Raw genomic sequence first — 14669 nt, forward strand, 5'->3', positions numbered from 1 at the left:
AAAAAATTAGCGTTTATCCTAAAAAATTGAGTTTTTTTATCTACTAAGATCAATTTTTTGAAAAACATATATTCATATACAAGTTCAGTTATTGAGAGTAATACGTAAGTTATCTAATTTATAATGTATTAATTGTATTATATAATTATAATCTTAAGCCTTAATTATAATAGTTTTTACTGTTTGAATTTAGACTAAAAGATAAATTAATACTTACTAAGACTAATCATTTTCAAAAATTTAGTACGCTCTATAGGTAATATTAACTTAAAATAAAAACATACGTATAGACTTCAAACTAAGTAAAAAACTATTACTTTTTTCAAAAACAATTAAATGTTACGAAAATTAATTAAATAGTGTATGGAAGTAAACTTAGTTTAAGACAAATTAATATCAATCAAATCATTTTTGAAGTTTTATGCGTTAATAATTTGACTTAAATTTTTTTATTTATTTTTGAAAATAGTTTAATTATTGCTGTAATTAAGACTTTTTTGAAATATAAAACTCTGAGCCCTGGTCAAATAGTCGTGGACATTAATTTTTTTGTGGTAAACTACATATTTTACATATTGTTTCTGTATTCATGATACCATAATAAGCTTAAAGTGGAAATGCATTTGCATCTGAATTACTAGTATGAATTGTATACATACTTGAATATCTTAAATAAAATTTTTCTGCAAACATCATCTGGCTATAAGAGCTCACAACTGACTGTTTTGAAAATGAAAGTAATGATTGGTGCCATCTCATAACACCAAACTAATATGAATTTTAATCTAGGTCAACTCAGGGTTGTTTGAAGCTCAAAAGACAACCTTAGATAAGTTATGATAATAAAACTGAGTAACCATACTTAACTTAGGAACTTAAATTACCACGATTTTATTAAACTAAACATATTAAACCTATAGTTTGATATTATTTAAAAAAAAATTTGAATAAGTAAATTTTAAGAATTAACATGAAACAACCTGGATCTGGAAAATTTTACAGGTTGGCCATTAAACCTTGAAAAACCTTTAAATTGGCAATTAAGGTTAAAAAAATTTTGGTACTTGACAAACTTGAAAAAAACTTAAAAATTCTTGAATTTAAAGAATTAACAAACCTAAGACTTTCAAAATTTTAACATATAAAGTAGTGATATTTCGATTTGACACCAAATGTAATTTTTTATCACAAATTATATTTAATGTATTTTTTTCAACATTGTAATAGCATGTAATTTAAAATTTAACTAAAACTTAATTTTGAACTAAAAGTAGTCCTACAAACTTGTATTTCCAAAATCCTGTTAGAAATTTTACAAATCTATAAAAAATTTCTCAAAAATTAGTGGCCAACCTGAAGTTAATAACAAAATTCAGACTGTGACTTAAAAATTAATAATCAAAGAGTTATTTGTTTTAAAACACATTTAAAAGCATTGTAGTAAATTGTTAGTAATTTTATCCTATTGGATACAGTTTCCTCTTATAGTTAAAACTTAAAAGGCTGAAGCAAACTTGTAGAATGACAAACCTTAGTCCTAAAATGCCTTTGGCCACCATGTGTAAGGCACAAACTGTTTTAAACTACAATTTGGTTATATAATTAATTTTAAAATGCTAATAATTTTTAAATATCAAATATGACCTATTTACAGATTTTATAAATTGTCTCACAGCAGTACATTTATTTCATGTGTATCAATGTGGCATGTAGTAAAAATGAAAATAGATCACTATAAAATGTGATAGATAGATAGTTTGTAGATCACTATAAAAAAAAAATTATAAAAAAATATTGAAGTACAAGTAGAAAAAAAGGTTTTAAAGTTGGTCTATTTTCATTTTTACTACATGCCACATTGATACACATATTTATTTCCATGATCAAAGGGTAGCCTTGCATCTTACCATACCATTGTAATGGTCAGTTTTCATTGAAATGCATGTTTGTTACTTTCATCATTTATTTTTGATGTATATTAGTCTACTCTTCTATCAATTGTTTTTATTTACATACCTTGACTTGTAAATTTTGATTTGTAACAAAAACTAATTTTCAACAGCTTTCAATACTTATTAGACTGAATTTTGTATTTCCCTTTTTGAACAAACACTTCACTCAATTACTCAAGGTTTGTTTTGTTTTAAAATTTATATTTTTACTTGGAGTGTTATTATATAATAAAAGTTAAATCATAATTTTTCAAAAAATAAAGTAATACATCAAGGCCATAGGGAGGGACCAACTTCTTTTTTTAAAAAAATTAACTTTGGCTTTTATATGAAAGCTTTAAATACAAACTACAAGCCTGACTTTAATAGAATTCAAAAATATCATTTAACTTTTGCGATATTTTATTTTTTGTAAAAATTTTTCCGATACAAACGTATGGACCACAAATTTTTTGGGGTGAAATTTTCTCAGAACTTTAACAATTCACTAAATATCTATCTCCTACTTTATTTTTCAAGCAATCTTCTTCAAATTTTTAGAAAATGTTCCTTATACTAAAAGGAAAAAACTTTACTTTAGAATTTTAATAATGTAAAAAAAACAAAAATTTTATCACAAAAATTAAAAAAAATATATTTTTTTTCTAAAATGTTATATTTTTACAATTTTTTTTTTAATTTCGAAATGAAGTTTTTTTGTTATTGAATAAAGATTAGACTGTAAAATTTTGAAGAAGATTGCTTGAAAAATGTAGGAGGAGATAGGTTTTGAATTTTTTAAAACAATAAAAAGCACCTTCAAGATTAGAAAAAACTCTTTAAAATAATATCAATTTGTAAAAATCATGTTTAACCCCCCCCCCCCTATGGCCTTAATTAACCTGTGCTTGTTTACTTTTTTTTAAAATTATAGTAACATATAGTCATAATTTGTATAAGTTAAAAACGTTTTCTAACTTTTTGCATATTTGAAATCAAATCACATTGTTAGTATTAAATCAATAAGTTTGTCTATTTGCTTATTAATTTTGAAAGTTAATTGTTTAGTCTAATTTTTTTGTTTCTTTTTTATAAAAAAAACTCGGGATTGCTGCTATCTTATCTCAGGACATTTTTTAATAGATTTTGAAAATATTTAGTTGCAATATAGTAGCAAAGATTTAAGTGTTTTTTAACTAATTTAGTTAAAGAGCTTCAACTTTACCTTTAAAAATTAATAAATTTTTTAAAGGATTTGAAAAAACTAAGGATGATTTAGGAAAGTTTAAGGTCACACAAGACAACTTTTGGTAATTCAGGAAGTTTTTTTGGCTCATGGAGTGGCAACCCTGTCAATTTTATAGTAGAATATAGACTAAATAACTTTGACTATACCTAATTTTTAGTTATACTATGTCCTAGGTATTCTGATTTATACTATTTGCAAGGTTGCCACACCCTTATGGTATCTTAAGATAAATAAAAATTTAAAAAAATCTTAGGATATTTTGATTTTTTTCAACTCAAGCTGACTCAGAATAACATTTTTTTTTCAAATCTCAGGAATACGTTTTTTGTTATAAATGAGATCTAGTTTATTAAGTTGTAATAATTTGTTATTTTATGTTCAATTTTATTGAAGAACTTGAACTGTGTTAGTTTTAAACTTTTTTTTTTGTATTTTACTATGACTCATGCTAGACAGTCTTAATCATTTAGGATTGTTTTTTGGTTCAAAGAGTGGCCACCTTGTGTTTTAAACTAAGGATGAACATAAATAAGTGAAACTTTTTTTTAACAAAGTCCTTGTTTGTTTTTATTTAAGGATTAACAAAATAAAAGACCAGCAATTTACAAGAATAAAAGAAAAAATTGTGCTGTAGTCTTTGAATGAATTTTCCATACTTACTGTTCTTAGATTTAAAAGATTCTTGAAAAATAATTCTACTTGAGCAAAATCAGTTAGATAAAATAGTTTATATCGGAAATTTTTTAGCACTTTATGAAAGTAAAAATAATAAACAAATATTTATTGATATTCATCCAAGTCTTTTAATTTAACATGTGAAATTATATTAGTTTTAAGAATAAAATTTCAAACCAACTGAAAAGTAAATTTGGTTATTATTCTACAAATAAAAAAGTGTGTTTGTTTCATCTTGATATCATTATTCACAGGGTTTACAGTTTTGACAGTTCAGAGTTGTCAATCAAATAATAATAAAAAAATAATCATAAATTTGTTAAAACATTCAAACTGTTTTTCATTGAGTATATTTCTGATGTCTTGCATAAGTTTTCAATTTAATTAAACGCAAATGATTTTTAAATATAAAAATTGATATTACTAAGGGTAATTTCTCAATTTTTTACCACACTTTCATTTCAACTTTTCAATGTAGCTTTTTATTTGATCTTGAACTTTGTGTATGTTGGTTACTAGTTTAAATGAAATTTATGAATTTAAACTTCTTAGCTCTGTTTTAATTAATTCGTTATACTTGTTTTCGTTTTTTAAATGCTGCCAAATTTTTTTTATTTTGTATATTACGTTTTGATTAAAAATAACTTACCATTAAAGATATTTAAAACTAACATAAAATTTTATTACAGTCACTTCAGTTCAAGATATCATGATAGACATCTGCTATAACTGAACGACAACTAAGAAAAACGTCTGGGAATTCTAAGTTGTTCAACATTGCCAGGGTAAGTTAACTAACGTAATTTCAATAGTTTACATATAACAATAATTGATCAATACATTAAAAAAAATATTTATATATTCTGCTTTCATTTGTACTGTATTTTTTATACTGAAATTGACTACTGTTTTACAAATTTTTACAAAAAAAAGTCTTTTGCATTAACATAAAAACTTTGTGCAAAAATTTTAGTTTGTTAAAAACCAGGAACTTTAATTATACTTAACAGAATTAATTTATTTTCAACTGATGCATCCTTATAATTACGTCATAATTTAAAATGTAGTCACAGTTTTAAATGAATAATTAAGAAGCTGTTTATTTTATTCAAATTTTAGTTTACTATATAAAACTGTGTTACTGTTTTATTTTTGTTCAGTTTTTTACAAATTTATTTAACACTTTTATTATTTCTGTATTAGTAGTAGCTTACAATATAATATTTTTTTAAAGTTCACTTTTTGTTTTTTATAAAGCCAAGTTTTATTTGTAAGTTGAAATTTTCTGCTCATATTACTTCTTATTTGTTATTGTTTATGCAGTGTTTATTAAAAATTTCAATTACTATTTAAAAAAAGTACTAGTTATTTCTTGTTCATTTTACATGAGCCAAATATAATAACTGTTTTATAGCTGGTAAGAATATATTCTTAATACTCAACTAAAAATTTTTTTGTGCTTAAATGAACAGTTGTTGTAATTAAATTAAATAGATATAAATGCAATTTTCACAACTGCTTTGTAATTGTTAATCCGTTTAGATGATACAAGGTTTATATTTAATAAGTTATTAAATAATAAGTTTCGTAAATTTAAGAAGTGTAAAAGTTGTAGCATTTTTGAACTAGTAATCTTATATTTTGTAGAATTTTGAATTTTTAATGTAACTTGGACCAATTCTAAGCTTGAAAGTTTTTAAATAAAGTTGACAGACGGCTTCAAATATTATTCTAAATTTTCTTAATGATAACTAACTTATTTCAAACAATTAAACAGATATCAGATGACAATGAAAAGAACGACATACCAAAAACCTGTCATGTTCCAGATCCATTTTTTGTCTTTATTGTTTTGCATTTGTTTGCGTAAATAAAATTTATTAACTAATTTCAAGAGTCGATTATATAATTTGTTGAAATATCAAGGTGACGCTGTTATAAGATTTATTTCTAAATAAAGTATATGTGTGCAAATAGGGCTCAAGAAAAGTTGTTATTTAGAATCTTATTAAGTCTAGCCCTTCAAAGGATTATAAAAAATTACAAATTCATTAAGAGAGCCCATCTTATTTTCACAATTTAGTCTTATAGTAAATTTTTCTTATCAAACATGATTTTCTCAGGTAATTTTAGGGTATGTTTCGAGATATAAAAGTCGTTTAGGTTTCTTATTTTATGCGCAAAATAGATATGAGAAAATATGATTGAGCATAATTTTCTGTTATAATTAAAACAGCTTTATAATTTTTTTCGGGACAAATGATTGTTATGAATTTAAGTTCTAACACAATAAAGCTAAATTATTAAAGTTTTTTTCGTAAAGTACAGTGCAACTTCTCAAACATTTCTCTGGCTCGATATTATAGAATACATGCGAATTTATTATCTCAATTTTAAGAAAATAAAAATATATCTAAATATTATTAAATAAGCATATTCGTTAGAAAAAAATAAAACAGATATTGGTACCTATATATAAAAAAAATTGTTCGTTGGCCGTATTTTAAAGTAACAAAATATTTTGTTCTCATTAATCAGGGTTGCCAAATAACCTGGAGTTTGACAACCTAGAGTTTTTAACAGTATGTTTGTTCAGTATGCAAATTTCGATTTGATACAAATAATCTACCATACAGATACATTTTTTATTACTGATGTAAAACACATTTACAGTATCTTTTAAATGTTTTCATACTACTTTACACAGTTTCTTACCTTAAATTTAAGTTGAAAATAAACCCAAAAATGTGTATTTTGAAAAACCCGGTGAAAATTTTCCATAATCATTTAGCAACTCTGACTAATGAAAATATTGTGTTGAACAAAAAGAAAACATTGAATCAAAAATGTAATAAGTTAAAAAAATAAGATTAATTATTAAATTAAAAAAACAAAGTTTTAACCACAAAATCGTTTTATCTGCAAAAGATATACGTTTTTATCTAAAGTATACATCGCAATCGTTATCTTACCTGCGGGCCTCGTTTTTCAAATCCTTAAAATAAGAGTAAATTTGATATAAAAAGCGGTCGGCAAACTGCGGGCCAAATGCGACATTCAAAGCCAAAATCTTCGACCTGCGAGTTGAATTTTATATAAAAGATATGTGTTTTATATATACAAATAGTTATTAAGCTAAATTGCTAACAAGAGATTTTTGTTGCATGTTGCCAACACCTGGTTACAGCTTTTTAAAGAATTTTTAGTCACTAAGGTTGTTCTTCTGTTTGTGTACATTGAAGACGTGTTGTTTTAAATGACCTGTTTTTCACAACAGCAATTGATTGTTTGATGTAAGTCGATTTCATTATGAACTAATAAATTTTATTTAAGTTTATATTAAGTAAATCAACCTAATTTATTGTCAGCACGACTTATTTAGTATGAGTTTTATTTATAATAGTATACATTTTCTGGTGTTAAAGTAATTATTGCGAAGTTATCAGACTAATAAATGCTATTTATTAAGCATAGTGTGATTCTTTTTTTTTTATGCAGTGTCTATTGATTACTACCCAACTATCAAGTGTATAATTTTGTTAAACGATATTTTTATGATACAAGTAGTATGGTTTATTGAAGGATAAAGAAATAGAACTCAAAAAGTCTGGTCTAAGAAATTAGTCTGCGAAGTAACATTTCAGTTTCCAAGTCGTCACCACATGCTTTTACAATATTTTACGAGCTAGTACGAAATAACCATTATAATTTAAACTATTAATTTTTAACAAGTAAACAAAAGATGTAAATAATATAGTATAGTTAGCACTCATCTAAACTAAACTTTACTCATTGATTTATTTTATCATTACTCGGATGGTAATTATACATTACGTATAATTACCATTACGCTTGTTTGTAACTTAAGTTGAGTTATAAAACAGCTTTTTTAAACTCTAGTTATTTCTTTTGTCTTTAATTTTTAAAATTTGCTTTTAGTTTGCTCGACCGACATTATGTTTGATGAAGACAAGCTAAGTGAACAGAAAGTATTTGCAGGACTTAATAACTTAGACCTGTACCTATTTCTTTGTGTTCTCAATATTTAACTGTTAAAAGTCTGTGTTTCGTTTTTTTTATGTTTTGTTTTCAAAATTACCATGTCAACTCATTACTTGTGCAGCTTAATGTGGAAAACCAGACCAAATTTGTTACTCAATTCAAAGTTTTTGCTTCATAACTACTTTTATTATAAAACCCATCTAAACTTATTTTTCACAAATATATTTCAACATCTTTTTAATATGAGTAAACAGCTGCAATGACACTTAATAACTTACTTAAAACTTTTATATACATACTAATAACAAATATGTCATGAATTATATTGTGTATGTGTCTATAAATACTTTATAACTTAGTTTGTTATAAATGCTTTGAAAAGCTTAAATTTATACAAACCTTTTTATTAATTATCAACACAAAACTGTTGAACATTCTTGTCGTACAGTGATTGGTAACTTAACATAAGTAATTTTAAAGTGTTCTTAATTTCAAACTTAATGCCTTGTAATAGATCGGTTTTATGAAATTTCTAATGCTTTTCTTTAACTTTTAAGTTAACACGGCGGAATTCAACTTTAACTACTATTATTATTAACACCTATATATTTTTTGTTTTAACATTTTAGCAACAATTAAAATTTTTCGGTACCTAAATGATTTAATTAATGTTATAAAAAGTATTTTTTATTTAAAGCGTCAAACTTTTAAAGTTGTACTTTTATTAGTCGATAAATTTTATTGCAACAGCCTAGTCAATCAGATATGCAAGTAGATAACATTTATTTTACGTTTAGTTATTATTGCAACAATCGTGTTTAAGTCTCATTTCATTACATTCAATATAAATTGATTAAAGCTTTGACAAACAGCAGGTTTCTTGTAATGTTTTTGACTTTTATATGTTTTATACTTCCTTTTGCGGAATTAAAAGTACAAAGTTTTGTATATCGTTTATAAAAACAGCCTTAATAAGTTTTTATTAAACATGGGATATAGAGAATAAAACTTTTCATAGATTTGAACCATTACTCAGCAACAAGCTACAACTGAAGGTAGTTTGCTATATGAGTGTTTTTAAGTTGAGAGGTAGTATTTATTTAGTTTAAAAATCTAACTATAATATGCAAATTATTGGAACCACAATGGAAGTTTATTCCGTATTTTATTTTTATGTAGTTTAATACATTTGAATCTTAAACAAACAAAGAATATAAAACAGTTTAAACTAATTAAAGATGTTTATATGAGTAAAACTAAACATGAAAACCAAAAGAGTATCACGAATAAATAATGCTCAATAATATACAGATAAAATACAGACTAATAAACAAATTATTTATAGGTTAACCTTAAATATGAACTAAACGAACTTAAATTGTTAGTAATATATATTTTTTTGTTATTTAAAATAAACAAGTTTATACAAAGATTCTGCATGTTTTGTATTAAAATATACAACAATAAAATTATAATCTATTACTACATTTTTTATTTATAATGGTTTCATCGTATAACCAATTATTTTATTTACTTTCACTTATTCGCGATAAAACAATAAATTTTAAACGTTACGAATATAATTTTAAAGTAAATAAAGTATTATATGTCAACCGGTTTATAAGCACAGTATTAATAAGAAATAAATAGGGTTATTGAGCTCAAATTAAGGTTAAATAAGCAAACTTTCGATAAATTGTATTAATTGTGTATATGTATTAATTTATATTTCATCCGCTAGGTGGCGCCACGGAGTCAACAGTTGACCTTTGACCCTTCACCAAATTTGATTTGAAAAATAAAAAATTAAAATTATTTACGGGTTTTTTGTCCACACGATGTCGCTGTTCCATACCTCCACGTCCCCTCCTCCACCCTTAAAGCCTAGCCCAACTCATACTGAGCGAAAATATTTTTATTTCTTAAAATATACATCATACGTCAACTTCTATTTCAAATGCATTTTTCAATATAACTACTTTTATTTCAACACTTTGTTACTATGCAAACATTTTACCTTTTAATACTTCTAAATGTTATCTATAAAAACAAGTTGAAGTAGTCATTTTACAAAAACATCAAAATTTTTAACATTATAATATATTCATACTGTCTTAGTTGTCTAAATCCAAATACGAATTTTCTCACAATCAAAATCCTAAAAATTCAAGCTGCTTGTAATGTAAATACAATACAAGTCTATAATTACAAATTAAGTATTACTTATTTATTAGAACAATTGAACATTATTTGTAACGTGGTAATAAATAAATATATTTTTATTTAACAACAAATAGTTAAAAGCCAACAAAAAACCATTGTATTGCTGTATAAATCAAGCTACTTACATAAAAACTTAATTTCAATATTTTGGTATCCACGCAAACAATATTAACAATTAACTTGTATCTTTGCCATGAGAAATGAAAAGTTTTATACAATACAATTGAATTATGATATACAGTGGGGTATTGATATATAATGGAGTGAAAAAATAACTTAACAGAGTTAGAATATGTATAGTTGTAAATTAATATTAAGTACATTGTTCCTATGACTAATTTATAATGTAATAATGTTTAAAATAATACCAGGGGTAAATACTAGAAAATAGTTGTTGAAAGCATTGTTGTTGTTGTTGTTGTTGTTGTTAACACAATTATATTATGACAAAGAATAAAACAGCTTTTTGTGAAAAATGTTCGTTAAGCGAAAGATATGACACCTGCCTAAGTAAGTTCCAAAAAGGTTCGTTTTAAGCTTAAGTTTCTTAGGTTGTGTTGTCGAAGATTAAAAGATAAATTTTGAATATAGTAGAACTTTTAAGTTAATAAAGTCTAAATAACAACAACGAATAGCATTATTTACATTAATCTTGATTTAAAATGAATATTACTTTACTTATTATTTTTTATCTATTTTAAACTTACTTTACTGTTATTGATTGTGTGTTTAAACAAAAAAGCTTAGTAAGTAATGATACAACAGACAAGTACTTATCTGCTTAAGTATAAGTTTTTCCATTATGTTTATAATCTCTTTAAAACAACTATTTTATATATAACATTGTATATATTATCTTAGCAATTGAAACATTTGAGTTTTATCTAAAAAACTATTAAATCTATTAAAAAAGTTAGAAAATACAGTCTTAAATGTTAATTAATTTTTATTTAAAGTTGTATTGATTTAACATTTATACTCTTAAAAATGTTTTATAAAAAATATATTTTTTTTTTTTCAATTTTCAAATAAAAACCTTTTCATTAAACATGTTAAAGGATATATTATGAATGTAATAACGATAGTTACTAAGTTTTGTTATATCTGTTCGTTTAGTTTACTTAGTAAGCAGGTGTCATGAAACATAAAATTTTAGTTGGTAGACGAAAAATATCTCAAACAAATAATTAGCAGTTTATTAGGTTTAAACATTTAAAAACAAAAAGTAAACCGGTCTATAAAGTAGTTTTATAAATAGAAAAATGATAAATAAACTAGTTATCTTTTAAGTTTGATTGAAGCTAACAAATAAAATCTAGTTTTTTTTTTACTTAAACATTTAAAGGACTAATTAATATAACACTTTTTGGTAGACCGACTTATATAAGAAAAGTAAAATAAGGATTTAGAGTGTTCTAAATGTCATTGAAAACAACTGAAGTCAACATATTAGAGTAAACTATGTGAAAAAGTCAAATGGAAAGTTTCAAAAAAACATCTTGTTGTAAAAGCTCTAAAAAACAATTGTTGTTGGTACTAGGCTGTCAGCAGAGCAAACTATATGTATCTTTAGATTTTCTAATTAAAAGTTTTGGCTACTTCAGAAAGAAAAAGTATCTACAAAATTGTGTCCATGATGCAGTAGTGTCTATACAGCTACCTACAATATCAAAATGTATTATGCTAAAAATGTTAGAGTATTCAAAACAAGGTAAGTATTATAATCAAATCAAGTGCTAATGAAGTATTTTTTCTACGGCAAAAACTTTGTTTTAAAATCTGATTGTTAAAAAAAATTTGAAAGTTTTACAATTCATATTAGGTTTTAAAAGTTGAGCAATTTATTGAACTTTAGTAGTAGCATTAAAATCAATTTAATTATAATGCAAAATAACAAAAAATGTGTACTATAACTTCAAATAAAACTTTAAGGACCTAACAAATATTTGCCTACAATTGAAATTACTTTAACTAATAATGTTAACTTCCTGATGTGTTGATAACTATAACTATATGTTAATTATCCTATGACTAGAAGTTTTCAAATATTTTTTTAGATACGAAATGCAAATTGTAAACTATATCTTCAAACTACTTTTGAAAATCTGAAAAAAAATTCAACAATCTTAAGTTTGTAATATGTTTAAAAGCAATTAAAATATTTTAAGGTCAAACAGAAGTAAATGAAAAAAATTTGATTGATTTACTTGAAGCGGAGCGTTTACTTGAAAATTCTAATTTGAAACATTACATTTGTGAAAATATTGTTGAAAGGTTAACAACGAAAAATTGCTTCTTTTATTTACAACTTTCTAAGCTTTTTTATTTAGAAAACTTGCACGACTTTTTATTAAATTTACTCTTCAAATATTACCTAACTAAATTTAATCTCAGTCATTTCTGCAAGTTAAGTTATGCAGATCTAGCAACACTTATTGCTTCATCTAAATTACAAGTTGATTCAGAGTTAGAAGTATTCTATACTGTAATCGATTGGATAAGTTATAAGAAAAATGAACGTAAGGCCTACATTGATAAACTATTGGTTTTAGTTCGGTTACCTTTATTAAGTGACGAAATACTAATTGATGTAGTACAGGCCCACCCACTCTGCTCAAAGAACCCTGAATGTCAAACTATAATAAAGAAAGCTTTGAAAGTCAAAAGACGCAAAAAACAGTTTTCTTCTGAAACTTGGTTAGAAAATCGGTACTACTGTCCAAAACTCAACTGCAAAAAAATATTTTTTCTGGGAGGTGAAAAATGTGGTGAGGAACCAAGAAAAGCTTTTACTTTTAGAACGGACAGCCCGATCATAAATGAAACAGAAATAACCAACCAAATCAGTGACCAAACTAAGGTGTGCGTGGCTATTGAAGTAGGCACAAAAGTCTATTGCATTTTCGGTCACGAATACGTTCGCGGGGTGGCGAGCCGGCCTTTCAAAGTTCACTGCCGAAGAACTGATCTTTGGAAGTGTCTAACTGAAATTCCCGGTTACAGAACAGACTACTGCGCGGGCTCTTTCATGGGCGGGGTGTACGTGTTTGGCGGGAGGCGCTCGGCTGGCAGCTTGGCGTACGACCCGGACAACGACAGCTGGCGCGAAATCGCCGACATGGTCAAGCCGAACAGGTGCAACCCTTCCTCGGTTGTTTTCAACGGGCGGTGCACGGTCGTGGGGGGCTGGTACACCAGCACGCGTCACAACCGCATGAAGCTGTCGAGGTGCGTTAAAGCGTACGACCACCATCTGGACGAGTGGACCATGTTGCCCAAGATGAACAAGGGAAGGTACCAGCCGGGGTTGCTGGCCAAGGGAAACAAACTCTACGTGATCGCAGGTGACAGTGACGTCAGTGAGAGCAACGAAGTGTATGACTGCCGGACGGAGCAGTTCTCTTTCATAGCCCCAAGTTTTCCTGGAAGCATAACGCGAAATTGTTACGGGAAGTTTTTGTTTGCAGAAGGAAGTAAGATTTTTGTTCTTAATCGCATGTATCAATTTGACAACCAAAGTAAAATCGTGAACATTCCGAGTTATGATATGGACGAAGATAAATGGTATACAACAACCAAGAAACTTTACAACTTTCCACTATTTTTTTGGTATTCAATACTTTATTTGCCAAAATTTTTATAATAAGATAGTTTTTGTTCATAAACATGCCAAGTCTTTGATTAGTCAATAAGCTTAAACGTTTTATCATCTACCAAAATATTTATTATTAAATTCAAACTACTGCTTTTCGCAAACTGAAACTTTTGGTTAAATGTATTTCAAACAGTATTGTATCAAATTTTAAGCTACATACAGTTTTATACTTTTTTAAGTAGTTGATTTTTCAAATATATAAACTTTACGTATGTTATAAAGTTCTTTTATAAATGATAGAATTATAATGAGTGTAATTTCAAGGTGTGTATACTTAATATTATCGTTTAGGTCGTAGTGTTTAGAAATATTTTAAAGTAAAACATTAACAAAACTTTTATATAAACTATATTTGACTTATTATCTTCCGTATTTGTAATTTTTGTTTATGTAAGGTGCCATAATACTGTTCTATTATTTCAAACTTTAAATATTTCTACAACAAAACAACATACACAAATATGATAAGTAAAAAAAAATGTTCAAATAAAAATGTAATTTTTTATAACTTTAAAGTTCTCATATTTTAATGCTTCAAAATTTAAATATATCCTTAGTACTTTAAAAAAAGACTTTATGATGTTAACGGTTTTAAACAAGAGTGCGTTTAATGTAAGTTTACTTTATAGTTTTGTTTGTATAGTATTTATAAATAATACTGTATGTTTATTAATAAAAATAAATTTTTATAAACACAGTTTTTCGTATAACTTCATTTTTAGTATATAAATAGCAATGTTTTCAAAAACTAGAATACTAAAAATAACTATATAATTTTTCCATATTTTTTGATATTTAATATAAGTGCAGTTTTTGAAACAGTTATAAAAACATAATCATAAAACTTAGTCAACAAATATTTTTTCTGGTTGAAGAAAAAATTGTGTCATTTAAACACTTAGTATTCGAACAGGATAAATTAAAAAAAAAACTG

The sequence above is a fragment of the Thalia democratica genome, chromosome 6, assembly GCF_965202585.1.
Source record: "Thalia democratica chromosome 6, ktThaDemo2.hap1.1, whole genome shotgun sequence".
In the NCBI taxonomy this organism is placed as follows: Eukaryota; Metazoa; Chordata; class Thaliacea; order Salpida; family Salpidae; genus Thalia; species Thalia democratica.